The sequence below is a fragment of the Caloenas nicobarica genome, chromosome 6 (assembly GCF_036013445.1).
Source record: "Caloenas nicobarica isolate bCalNic1 chromosome 6, bCalNic1.hap1, whole genome shotgun sequence".
Taxonomy (NCBI): domain Eukaryota; kingdom Metazoa; phylum Chordata; class Aves; order Columbiformes; family Columbidae; genus Caloenas; species Caloenas nicobarica.
Window position 1 is genome coordinate 11,470,193 of NC_088250.1, and position 14,441 is coordinate 11,484,633.

Below are 14,441 nucleotides of genomic sequence, written 5' to 3' on the forward strand. Positions count from 1 at the left end.
TGATATGTTAAAAATAAAATTCAGGAAGACATTTTATTGAGATGTTGCAAGACAGAAAAGGGAATTTTCTCCACAATTCAACTCTCAGTGAAAAACTGCAATACAGTTGCAAGTGTCCCCCGCTTAGCCAAGAGCTGAAGGGTGGGAGCAAGAGGAGGTGGTTGCATGTAACACACTGAAGTCAGTTGATTTCTAATTTCTTGGGTCTCAAAATACAGAGCGTACTGTTTCTAGTAGTAAAGCTGCTAAACAAATTTTTTAAAACACTTCGGCAAGTGCAATAACAGCGGGGGTAAATTCCCATTTGACCTAACCACCGCCCTGATCCTGGCTGGGGGTGGTCGGCTGGCAAAACAGCCTCCTACAGGAGAAGACATCCTCAAACCACAGAAAGAAGGGAAATAACTGCATCAATAGAGTGGCATGCATGGAGTGAAGTGGGCATCCAAGGCACGTCACATCAGTAAACACAGTAAAATTTACAGAAGCTCATGATAATATGAAATGTATAGAGCAACAGTGACAAAAAGCTCACAATTCTCTCTCAACAAGTATCATCATCTTTACTCTTAATCTGTACCAAAAAAAGTCCTTACTGACTCATAACAATATTCTCTCCAGCTCTCCCACATCTACACTCATAGACCAGATACTTAAACAGCAAATGTAATCAGGAATGAGAGTTTACCTTTTTTTTTCATGTTAATGCTAGTAAGATCAATGATTGCCTGAAACCAGCCTTCGACCTGCTGGACCAGCGGGTTCCATTTGGAACTCCTCTAGAAAGTGTGTTGTGGTTATGTCTAAGTGGTGAAAACGTCTGCTAAAGAGCAAGGGGAAAACAAAGGAGCACCAGGGTTGAGAGAAGAACAGAAAAAAATTAAGCCACATCATTTTGTACAATGTAATCCTTCATACTATGAGCACATGAGAGGTTTGCTTCATCTTCCATATGCATGGATGAAACCAGCGCAAGCTTCTCTACTTGTGATTTAGAGAATCAGTGGCACAGGGACAGCACAAGGAGTGGGGAAGCTCAGCATGTAAGGCTAAAAACCAAGAAGACAGAGCAGCAATGCGAAGAGGCATTCACCTCTCTTGCTCCCACTTTTGAAGCAAACCCTTCAGCTGTCCCCAACTCCTGCACTTCATTTGACATTGCAGAGTGGCCTCGGGGCACCCAGACCAGACTGCTCTAGGGTGAAACTAAACAGGCTCACCTGGTCCTATCACCAAGGCGAGCTCAGGCTGCAGGAGCAGACCAGAGCCAATTCAGTGTAAAGCCTGGAAAACACACAGCACGGGGTCAGGTCCTCACCGGTGGCACTGCCACCTTGCTGCAGCCCTTGCCCGTGGCCTTGGGAGGAGAGGGTCATGCTCTGGCCAAAGAAACTGCCAGTGTCACCCAGTCCCTCTTCTCGCTGGATTCAAACATGCATTATTCTGGTCGGTGCCCAGAGCTTCCCTCTGAGCTTCTTGGGATCAGCATCATGCGGAGACAGCTGACAGAGCCCCATCTGCCAGCTGGGCCCTGCAAACTTCCACTCCTCCTCCTGCCTGTAAACCTGCATCCCCACCTTCTCACAGCATTCAACAATAAATTAAGAGAGCTCCTAGAGAGTTTTTTCTTGCAGAACTGAAATGGGGATCATCTTTATGACATTAACTGCATTATTAAATCTGTAAGATCTGAACCATATTTAATAACACACTTGTTCCAAGCAGAGGCAGTTAATCTCCCACTATCAGCTCTTAACCCTCAAAATATTTGTACTCTGGCTGTGAGGTTTGTATCGGCTAAGCAGTAATTAGAAAATTTAAGCAGCATTCAGGGAAGCTTCCTGAGCTATTCTGCATTTCCTCATTTAAGTTCACAGGTCAAATAAAATCTGTTTTCCTGTCCCCTAAAAGGAGTTTGATATTTCCTAAAACTTATTAAGCCAGGGGGGAATACTAAAATGGGCAGAAATGCTAACTGTATTGGGAAGGGGGGAAAAAACCCAACCACTTCCCAAAGCTTACTTCTTTAGTTCTGAAGTGTTATTAAGTTCCGAGAAGTCTTTTTCAAAACACACATTTAAAGGCATGGAAAAAAAAGAAAATCGAGTTATTTAACACTAATGATGGCAGCAGTTGCTCATGAAGTGGCTGTGAGCACCCCAGTCAGTGCTGACAGTAGAGATGTGTGAAATGGATGGAGGAAGGGAAGAGGACTGGTGATTGCCTTTTGTGCAATTGGGTAAATCTTGCCTGGTAAGTGGTGAAATACTGTCGGAGATGGAGGCTGCAGCCATGCATCCCCCATGGGATGATGCTTGCATGGGGGTGACGCACAGCTCTGAGCTGCAAGTCCAGTTCCTGCCATCCTTCACAGTGCAGGAATTGAACCTAGAGAGTCACACATCAAGAAGAGGTACACATCCACTCTTCGGAGTCCCCAGTGCTGTTGATGTATGATGACACCTTAAACCAGTCCTTCCAACATCAATAGCAAAAGAGCAGGAAAAAGACAAGGACTGGCCCATGCTTTGAGACTCCTCATCCACAGGGCTGCTGTCACCAACAGCCAGCTTCCAGTTCCCAAGTAACAGAGATCATAAAGCATCCAATGAAGGAAATAAACTGTGCAGGTCAATGCTTCAGTTATTTCTTCCCTCCTATGGAGATTAATGCACATAACCTGGTCTCCAGCTCCCTTTGTGCAGATGAAGTGAAGCGGTTACATGGCTTATTGAGTCTCTGCCATAGAGGAGTCAAGAAATCTTTCACAGAGTAGTTGGTTGAGAGACAGACACATTTTAGCAGTGAAAATCATGGCTATCTGCTAAGCCAGAGATGTGCAGGGATCATTTACAGTCAGGCTGTGAACATCACTTGGTGACAGACTCTGCCACCTCCACGTTCCCATGTCATTTCAGTCCTCTTTCATGCCATCCCCACTGTTCAAGCTGTGCACCCTTTCTACCGGCTCACATCCATGAACTCCACCTAATGCTGATGTCGTGTCCATTGCAACTGGTGCCATCCTCCCTCTCTGTACCCAGCTCCATGAGAAAAAGCAAATGAGATTTTTTACAAGCAAGAAGCAGAGAGACCAAGACAAAGGCACGCAATGTGCTGCTGAGCTAAGTCCTCATCGTCACTTTGTCAGCCTGCACAACTCACCATGAATCATGCAGACATCCCAAACTTCGCCAACTCCTGACAGCCTTTTTAGGCTGGTGTATTCAACCTGGCAGATTACAGGTTGCAGTTACATATATCCCATTACTGCATATATATCTATCCTTTCCCTAGAAGTTCTCCATGTAAGCCCTGCAACTTTCCAGCAAATACCCTGCTACTCTCATTTTGGATAACGTATTCAGTTCTGCTGACTTGAAAGGCTGGAGAAAATACAGGTCATACAAAAGAATTGATAATATCAAGGACTAAAAGACAACTAGTGTTTGAGTATTAAAAAAAGAGGGAAGGGAGAGGACTTCACGAAAGTTTTCGAAAATTTTACCAGACTAATAACTTTACAAAACAAGACAACAAATAATTTTTAATTATTTCAATGAAAATATAGCAAGTATCTGCTATTTCAAGCTAAGGAAACAATCTTGCTCTAGAACAAACAAGAAAATTGTGATTTATACACACATACCTAAGCATCTGTTGGCTATAAATAAACTACATCAGGGCTGGAAGTTTCCCTACATCATCTTTTTGGGTAACAGGAAAACATAAGCTTGCAGGGGAAAGCAGGGATGTTTCCTGGGTTGTGAGAATAACATCAGGGAAAGGGATCCACAGCCCACGACAAAGAGAGAGGGCATCTCGGCAGGGAATGCTGTAAAGCTGTACTGCTCTGTCTTTATAGTAGACAGGAACTGAATGTCTGTTTTTCCCACATTTAGGAAAACCATAAATAAGGAAGTTCGGAGCATTAGCACACCCATTAAGACTGAGTACATGAGAGAGAATCGGGTTTGTGGAGGTACAGGAAATATTCATATTTAAAGCTACTACGACCTTATTAAATACCATAACCTATTCATACCTATGTCTCTTCATTTACATCCACCACCTTAAATTGTAGATGTACCTACAGGTTCACAACTAAAGGAAATTTGTAACATTAACACCAGATTTTTAGAAGTAAATGTTTCAATCAAACTTTTGAACAGTCTGTGCTCAGTATTTTTTTTTTTCGTGTATCTGTATCTTGCTTCAAGGATGAAACTGTTCCAGCAGCCTGATACAGAATTCATGAGGGAAATGCTGGAGGGAAGCATAAGATTGCAAGTACTTTCTCCCTCCCTCTTCTCTTTAGTTCCTATTATCTGCCTGCACAATCGTGTCTTAATTGAAGTTAATTTAGAAGATAAAAGAGGCTCATTAATACTTTTATCTCTACTTAAATAACCAGAATTCCAAACAATGGTCACGTCAAAAAAACCCAAACAAACGAACAAAAAAACCCAACACAAACAAAACAAACAAAAAAAACCCCATGCCACTTTCTTGCCTGGAAAAATAAAGAAAACTGGAGATCCTCAGCAACTGTGCAGTGTCAAACTCCTCCTGCCGTGTGTCATTGCCCAGAGCTAAGGAAAATGTCCGATAAAGCTCCATTGACTACTGCTGCCCTCGAGCCATCACACCCTTGTCTCAGGCTATATTTGAGGATCAAGCAGGAGGAGGAGCACAAGTGTTGCTTGGTGATCACTCACATGGAATCCTAGCAATGCACCCCATCATCCCGCTACTTTAGAAGATCGATCAGGTTTAGGTTTGCTTTGTCTATTTGGGGTAAAGGGGACTTCAAGGCTTGTGTGTAACATCAGAAACACAAGAAAAACCTTTTCTATATGACTCTTGGCCTGGAAGAAAGTACTTCTTTCAACTTCATATGTTACACAAAGATATTCACAAATGTATTTTACATTCATTGTTTGTTCCAGATCCAGTTAAACTGCAGCATTGAGATATAGCCTTTTGCAGGCCTTAAAAAACCACAGACGATAACATATGTAATAGATACAAGGAAAACTATTTTCATCACAAGGATGGTCAAACACTGGAGCAAACTACAGAATCTCTACCCTTGGAGGTATGCAAAACTCCAGAGGACAAGGTCCTAAGCAGCCTGATCTAACTGGACCTAGACGACTTTCAGTGATCCCTTCAAACTTGAGTTATTCTACATTTCTATTCATTTCAGACATTGGTAGGAGTTCCCAAAAACCATAAGAGACAATTTCACAAAGGATTAGCTCATGGCATACAGCTGGTAAATTCTTAGTCCATCACCTGCTAGGTCAGGTTTTGAAGAGGTGAAGACCTACACAAGGTTATTGGACCCTACATGACATGGTACAGTATGCAGAATATTTTTGAATACTGAAATAACATACTGTCTGAACATGCCACCCCTACAAGAGCCTTCCCATGGTGTCCAACACCTGCAGATTAAGGGCTTCTAATAGAACTGCTCTGTCAGAAGGGGCCAATAAATTTCTTCAAGACTACAAAAATTCCACCTTTCCATGTTGGAACAAACTCCTATTGTGACTTTTTTTCCATGACAAACAGCAAAGGCTGGGAAAATCTCCCCAGAGTGCTGCTTGTAGTGGAGTGCCAGCAGGACCTACGGGGTGAAGAATGTTCGACTTGGGTCTTTCTTCTCCCTTCCCCACCTCTTGCAAGTCACAAGCCAGAGGACTGTCTGCCCAATGAAATATCACCATTCGGATGACTCAAGCTGTAGATGATCTGGCTGTACTCCCATCAAGTTTGTCAAATAATACAGCTCTGACATCTTCTCCGGAGAATGAATCACACATGTAGGAACAGGCAACCATTCAGACGTGCAAAAGGAAACACAAAAATAGACATTCTCCTTGAGAGTTCAGGGAAAAAGAGCAGTTTGCCTCCCAACTAAGCCTTTAATTTGTAGTAGAACCCACAGTCCTCCCCTTGTATCTAAAGGGCAGAACTCTTAATGAGGCCATTTGGGAATGCATAGTTAGCACATTTTTAATCTGTCTGCCTAAGAGTAGATTTGTTTTCTTAACAAGTGCTCTCTCATCAACCTGACATGCTACAGCCCCAAAGACCAACCTATTTTCAAACCCACTTTGAGTTAGTGAGAGTTTCTACAAAAGTTACATCAAGACCCTAGTAATCTTTCAAAATACGATCAAAAGCAGCAAGATAAACAGCATCTCATAAGCCTTTGGAAAATGTGCTTATTTCTCCTCTGAAGACATTACAACATAGAATGAATAGCTTTTATGCATTCTTAACCTCTATATCACTCAATTTGTTTAAAAAGTTGCATTTCTATTATGTATCCTGCTGACAAATTTTGAGTAGGCAAAATTCATAAGTGTTTCTAGGAATTATGAAAAGAAAAATTGGTGTCCTTTCTGTGCATCAGTTTCAGTCAACCAATTTCAGTACTATCTATCCCTGTTAATCCACTTTTACTCAAGTTTTCTCTGGAGAGAAAATAATTTGTTATTGTTTAATAGAGGCTACAGCTCAAGCCCATTTTTTTTTTTTTTTACAATTATTTCACGTTGTCTCGAATTTTTTGAGGTTCATGCTTATGAACATTTGAGATGCCGGGCAACACATTAGTTAGACATGGTCTTCCTTGGCTCACTTTACATTAACTTTCCCCACCAGTTCCGTTGCACAGCCAAATGCAACTTTGCCCTCCATGCGGCACCTAACTGTCCCTTACAAAGTGTCCAGTTTTCATCAATTCACATTAAACTAGCATCCTTCTTTCCATTCTGCACTTCAAAACTCATCATTCCTCTTATAATAAGACTATACAACCAACAAGTTCCTGTATGAAAATCTCCACAAAAATATTCTACCAACAAACTCCTGTGTACATCTCTATCATCAACACATTTCTATTGGAAAACTTCACTTTATCCCCAAGATTCCCACTCAAAAACTGTTTGGAAACAAAGACACACCATTCCAACAACACATAAAACACTCCAATGATCAGTGCAAACTTAAAACCAAGAGTGCACAATGATTTTGTCGGTGTGTGTTAATGCAGAGCTGGGTTTGAAAGTTGCTAAGCCTATATCTTACTGACGTTGACTGAAAAATCAGTATTTGCCAGAAAGAAACTGCTCTTCAGTGCTCTTAAGTTGAAGGTAATTGAAGAGATCTGTATCTCCTAGAAAATATCTTCTGCTCCAACCAGAATCTGCTGGTTTTACCAGCTGGCAGACCCATACCCTAAGCAGAGATTTGGCCCAGAAAACAAGAAAAGATACAAGTACCATTTTCCAAGTGCAAATTCAGCATATTCAGAACTTCACAGCCACACCCACAAAAATAACCATCATCCTGAAATGAGAGCAAAATCTTCAGTTCACTCTGTTAAGGTTGCCTGACTCTGGTGCTCACACACAGACCCTCCAACACTGAACACAGCTCTTGCCACAGAAGGTGAGAATTATAGGAAGAAAGTTTAGAAAAAAAAAACAAGAAGTAACATAGCCAAACCTGGTACCTTTTTACAAGACTACAACCAGTATTTATTTCTGGGCAACTTTCAGGAACAACATTTGCAAGCTTAATAAAGCATTTACAATTCCTCTAACAGAGGATTCTCATTCCTTCAGATACTCACCACTGATTAAAGTTATTAAAGCATACCACCCAAACACGCCACCAAAAAGCAAATGAACAGAAACTAATCAGTATATTAAATTCCAAGGTAAGATGATACCTTTTGTGTTACTGCAGTATGTAAAAGCCAGCCATACTGTACCAGCTGTATTTTACCAAACTCCTCTAATTACTCTGTTTCTTTCCCTGACTACTGGGAGGGCCAGTAATAGGCCACAGCTGGTGGCATTTAATGTTCCACTGCTCCCAGCAGCTGCAGCCCTGGCTTCACTTTGGGCACAGCTTTAATTAGCTGTGATAGTTTGGGTGTAATTACAGCTTAAAGTTGATTTATCTTTTTTTTTTTCTTTTCTTTTAAGAATTACTGACTGGTATATTCTTTGTCTCTCACTGTGAAAAGGGATGCGAATATTAAAGTTGCCATGTTAAAAAAGGGTAGACAACCTAAAGAAAGCCCATATTTCAGGAAGATTCCTATTTTTAATATCTAGGTTTGCAATGGGTTTTATGGCACAGAAGTTGATGCGAAGACTTTGCAGGTTACTGATGAGAAAGCTAAACTTTTGCTGCTGCTCATCGTCGTACAATGCTGCACAGGCAAACGTCCCCGGTAAGATCACCAGGGCTTGTCCCTTCCCTGGGAATGGTGCAAGCAGTAAGACATTGTGGAACACAAGCCTGGAGGTCTAGAATGTGATTCCAGAGTAGAAGTTTTCAATATTCCTCTGTTTTACAGGCCTCCAAATGGGGAAATGCACAGTACCGGACACCTAAACCCACACGAAAAAAAGAGAAGTGCTCGTAAAACAGCCTGGAAATATTGAAAAACACCATTTCAATGGCTCTATAACCATTGCAGAGGTATGGAAACCACTTCCCACATTAAATAATCCTCACCATTCGAAACAATTTGTTACTTAACTGAGAATTTAAAGTATACTCAAGATATTACAACCTGACCTCTTCCTTTGAGGCAGAGCTGACTGTGACAGCCATCTCTGAGGACACAGCCCTCTGTGACTAAATATATTAATGCACAGGAAAACCTCTCACCTTGTTATTGCTCCGGCTTTTGTGGATGGAGCAGGAAACACGGATGCCTATACTGAAGTTACAAAGCCCCATGTGTGGCATGGATAAATGAAATGCTTTAGAGAGAATTAACTGTTCTCTATTTTATGGATAGCTGCTAGGAATAATGAGGTAATAGCACAGCGTTAGCACAGGCTAGCAAACAGCACATCTCCTAAAACCAAAATTACAATCAAAGCCCAGGTTTAAGTAACATAAATATTTCAGCAAACTGGTATCTTTGTATCTGAATTACATTTGAGCTACATAAGCATTTTTTTTCTTTATAAAGCAAAATGTTAATTAATAAACAGCACCAAACTCTGAGGTTCCTAAATTGACACCTGGAAAGCCACTATCTGAAATATCTATTTTCAGGCTGCTGGTCCATATAGGAGAACATCAGTTAAGTTGGCCAGCCAGAAAGCTAACCTCCACCCAGGAAAAGTATCCAATTTACTGGCATTTCCATATAATGCTCTCTCATTATCCAGTTATACTTTATTTTGAGACAATCTTCCCTGGCAATAGCTCATCACAGCCTGTGAACAGTGTATGGCTTGGACACGCTTCCATTTGGTCAAAATTTTCACTAAAAGTAGTTGTAAATATTGTAAAAACAGAATTAGAAAGAAAAAATCTCCTTACAGGAAGATTTGTTAGCATGCGGCTTCCTTTAATGTTAGCAGTTCCATTGCTGATGAACTGGCATTAATATCTAATAATACTACTAGCTTCTGTTTTTCACTTAGGATGCCCACTAAGGTGATATTACTGACTTTTGAATCAGCACTGCTTTTTTTTGAGGCTAGTAGCTTCGTTACGTTAGCTGTTTCTTGTCATATTACATCATTATAACAGAAATAAATTAAAAATCACATTTTTGATGTGATAAATCCAGTTTTCATCATGAAGACATAGTCTTCATCAGAGTTCATCTGCTTCACACCTCTAAATACCCTCTTTGAATTGCCTTACGTCTCCCTTCTTTATTTAAAGTGGCATTGAGCTAATATTTATTAACTTTTGCACTGAAAACAAACTTTTCGCTTGGAAACACCGCAAACATTTTATATACATATTTAAAAAATCTCTGTATGTATATAGCTTAGAGCCTGATCTCTGCTACTCCAATTTTGTATTTACTTTCATTCTGCTCAGCATCCAGAAAACTCAAAGGAGGCCAAAGAAAATCAGTGACACTTGTATCAAGAAAAGATTTTTTTTAAAGAATTTTAAGTTATGCAACATTTTTGCTATGAAATGACCCGTTGTACTTGTGGGTAACGTATAAACCGAAGCAGCTTTACCAGCCCGTAATGCCTCATGTGGGAATGTAATAGCCGTTTTTTACTTACCCAGGTAGGCAATACCGCAAAGACATATGTATTGACTTGATATATACCCTTAATACTTGGCACAGAAATGGTAACCCCTGTGAGCTTTCTGCGTTGGCCAAACAAGCGGTCAGAGACAAGATGCCCGAGATGAGCCATCAGTTCATGCCGCAGAAGGCAAGGAGACTGTAACTCTCTAGCAAGTGATTTTCCATTTCTGGTGCCAGCCATCGTAACAGGAATAACCGCGGGGTTTCTCCCCACAAGCCGTGCAAAGATGTTGTGCATCTTTTTGTTGGTGCACAAGCTTGGTTTTCTCTGGATTTTGCTGCCTGCAGTGTTAGGAAAGGATTTTCCTAATCCGTTCTTTGGCATCCTTGGGAGAAACAGTAGGTCGTTCCCAATCGAGTTTGTGTAGCTGAAGGGGGTAGTTTTAGGCATCTCCTTTGCTTTGGTTGGTGTTGACTGTGCAATGACCACACATGGAAAGCCTGCAAGATGGGAATGGCCTAGCAGTAAGGAGCAGGGGTGCCATATAGCTGGGACTAACTGAACTAAAAAAAGAAAACACACAGAGGTCATTTTCATGATTTATTCAATTTATTAGAAATTAAATAATGGGGAGAAAAAAAAGACCTGGTTGGAACAGGAGTTACAAGCTTGAGGATGCTTACCAGGTACCGGCTGCTTTTATGAACGTCTGTTTGTGTGTTTGCTTGTAGGAGCAGCACCGCCTCTTCTCACATACAGGCATCATTCTAAAGAAATTACTATGGAAGGGAGAGTTTGAGGTGTCAGAAGAACATATTCATAGAGCAAGGTTTAAGACATGAAGCCTAGTCAGACAGAAACTCCATTTCCAAATTAATTTTACTTATGTTCATTGCACAAGACAAGCCCCACCTCAGCATCAGCTGGATGCACCAGTCAAAAACTCAACCAGAATTCATTAAGATCTGCTATTTAAAACAGTCTAAATCAGCTTACTTATTTAGATCAGATAGGTCAGCACCAACTTGTTTGGTTGGTCCATTAATTGTCCATAAAACTGTAACTACTACAACTAAAGTAGGTTGATATAGACTGTAAAGTCTTCAAGGCTGGAGGTGTTTCTTTAACCACACCTGGTACTATGGGATGTTGTCTGGGATCCTCCGCACAAGGAGTAAGAGGTCTGTTAAATGAAGTTCTTCTCTATATTGATTTGGCACCTGAGCATTGTAGAAAGACAAATGGTTCATGGTAAAATGATCTGGCCCCTAAAATACATGTCCATCTCCTCTCTAACCTCCATTAGACCTCCAGCCCTTAGCTTGTGTGTGGCTTAAAGTCCAAGAGAGCTGTGCTAAACATTATCCCAGGTCTTTCTGCAAAACAACATAAAACATGATGGCTTTACCGCACGTGAAAGTCCTTGCAAAACACACTTGATGTACAGCAGCACCGTGCTTGGTTTTGGATGTGTTTCAATGCTGAAACGCACTTTGTGTTATAGGTGGTGCAGAAGATATCTTTACCTTCTGACATTTTCTCTTTTTAAAAAAAGTCAACATCCATTCAAGTAATGGATTGGCAAAAATCAAACTTCCCTTACAGGTCTGAATTTGTGTTTGCTGGAGTTTCATGCATCCCTGCAATAATGTATGTTAGCATATTATTCCTTCCTCCAGTTTCAGATTGGACTACAACATTTCAAGCCATATGACAATTTTCTCCTATCTCCCCTCAAAAAGCATATATTCAAAAATTAATTGAATTCTTCATGTGAAAAATGTGCGTGACGCTTAAAACTCCGTGGCTAATGTACTTGGGCAATCAAGCACATTTATTTCACTGAGCGATTCAGAGTATATTCCTTAACTGACTGCAGAATATGGTCTTTTAAAGCTTTACATAAAATTTATTTGTAAAAAGCTAGAGTCTATCATCAAAAGTATGGGATTTATGGGGAGATTAACCCAAACAGTGTAATTTACAACAGCATGAAATGAACCTACATCAGTCGAGTTTATAGGTGGAAGTGTCATACACCCATCTTCCACATACCACCAATGCATATCAAATAACTCCTGATATGAAACAGTTTCAGAATCAGTCACAGTACAAACAAACGCTCTAAGAATACGATCAGATTAAGTTGTTTAAAATACGGGGCATGTGGAAGTCATCAAACCCTGACATCAGATGGCATTCAGGCTTCTCTTCCGAAAGAGCTGAACACAGGGTAGGTCTTAGTGTAGGATCAGCAACTTCCTTGGGCTGTTTCCTGCTCTCAAATGGTTTAGCAAAATGCATTTAAAATTGTAACAGACATCCAAAAGGGCTTTATAAAGTGCCACCAAAGGAGATCTATAATTTTAATAGACACTACAGTGGCTAATTTTAAATGCAGCATGCAAGTGGGAAAAACATAGCTGTCAAACAGGAGTCAGCCATAAAATATCCATCAAATTCAATAAAATACGTCAGCACAGAAAGCCTACTGCAAGCATGCCAGCAGACTCAAGAGGACCTCCAGCATTTTCCTGAATCAGATGATACCATATCTGGTAAAACCATATCCTTGACAATGATGCACATTTTGCTTCCTACAGAAAGGTAGGTAGATTCCTTTTCCGTAAGTGACAATGCAATATTTGAAGATACCTGTGGATAGTGACACTAGATCTGATTCTTTTTTATAGGCGTAACCTGCCTGTCTTAGATATCATAAAAGAAACATTTAGAAACATCTAGGAGATAAAAATGCTTTTAATAAACAAGTTTAAGGTGGTTTGGAACACAGCAGCGATGATGACCTTATCTATAGGACCTGATGCACAATAATTCCTTTGATGCCTGTGCAAAATGTGTGTTGCGGGATGATTTTTTTCCTAATCAGAAAAGTGAAAGGAAATATTTTTCCATCTTCTTAATGGCAACACACGCAAAACTGTTAAGTTAAAGCAGAAGGCACTACGCACCTAACTATCATCTAGGAGAGGACCCTGCCAGGCTTTTTCTCCAAGCCACAGTTGATATTCCCAGTTGTGGACATGCCGTGTTTCTCGCAGCTCCATTCAGCACAGCATTTACTGGCTGAACAGCCTTGGTAAGACGAGACATCACATGGCACAAATGGGGTTATATTTCTAGCCAACAGCTTTACCAGCACTTGCCAGTCTCCCCTCCCCTTCCCACCACGTTCTCCTTCACCCTGGCTGGCAGACCCAGCCCAGGAACCTGCTGTGTGGTGGGTATCACCCAAGGGCTGTTAATAGCCACAATGCAGCTGTGAGCGGAGTAGAGCAGAGGAGCAGAAGCCGAGAGCCAGCTGTGGCTTGCAGCTGCATGGGGCAGAGGAGAATTCCTACACGGCCTGAAAACAGTCAGGGAGGCAAATGCCCAGGAGAGGACAAGAGGTGCAATATGCAAAATGCGTTGCCAAAAAATGTAGTGGAGCACATGGAAATAAGGGGAGAGATGTGAAGTGTTGGTGGAAAGGTAGGGGTGGCAAAAAAAAATGGAGGGGAAAACTGTGCTTCAGAGCCTGCAAGGTCACTAGACACTCTCTGGTGGACAACCCATTACGTGAGCCCTGGGAGGCTGAATGAGATCTTTGGTCGGGGAGGGAGCACAGACTGAGCAGTGAAGGGGAAAGCTGCTTGTTAAATATGTTTTCCATGAGCATACTGTCAAAGAAAGCAATACCCTGACATTTACCTTTTCCTCTCAGCCCTCCAGGAACAAAATACTCTGAAATCCAGCTAAATGTAAAGACATGTCTCCTGGTTCCTTTGGAAGCTGTCTTTGGCAAATTTGTTAGCAACAACGTGTAACCATTTTCTAGCATGTGGAGGGTATGAATTAATTCCCCGTGGTTGATCCAACCTTCTAACCCTGCAAAAATGTCTGCATTAAAACTAAGAATTTCCTAGCTCCCAGGCAGAAGAGGTTAACTCTTTCCTTGCTGAGACTGCAACCTTTAAAAAACACTGAATTTCAGACATATTCAGGTCAGTCAGCAGGAACAGGAAAAAAAAGCTTCAGACAGACTTTAGGGCAGGGGTGTCAAACTCATTTTCGCTGGGGGCCACATCGGCCTCGGGGTTGCCTTCAAAGGGCCGAATATAATTTTAGGACTGTATAAATGTAGGAGTAGTTATATTTATACACAATACACAATTACATTCAGCCCTTTGAAGGCAACTGCGAGGCCGATGTGGCCCCCAGCGAAAATGGGTTTGACACCCCTGCTTTAGGGTGTGCATTGAATTTGATTTTTGGAGTGGAGGAGTTCTTCAAAGTTAATTGCTGATTACACAGAATACCACAGGAGTTGATATCACTTGCAAACTATTACACAGCAGTAGGAGAAGGCAGCTTTCCTCTATAGTAGAGGGT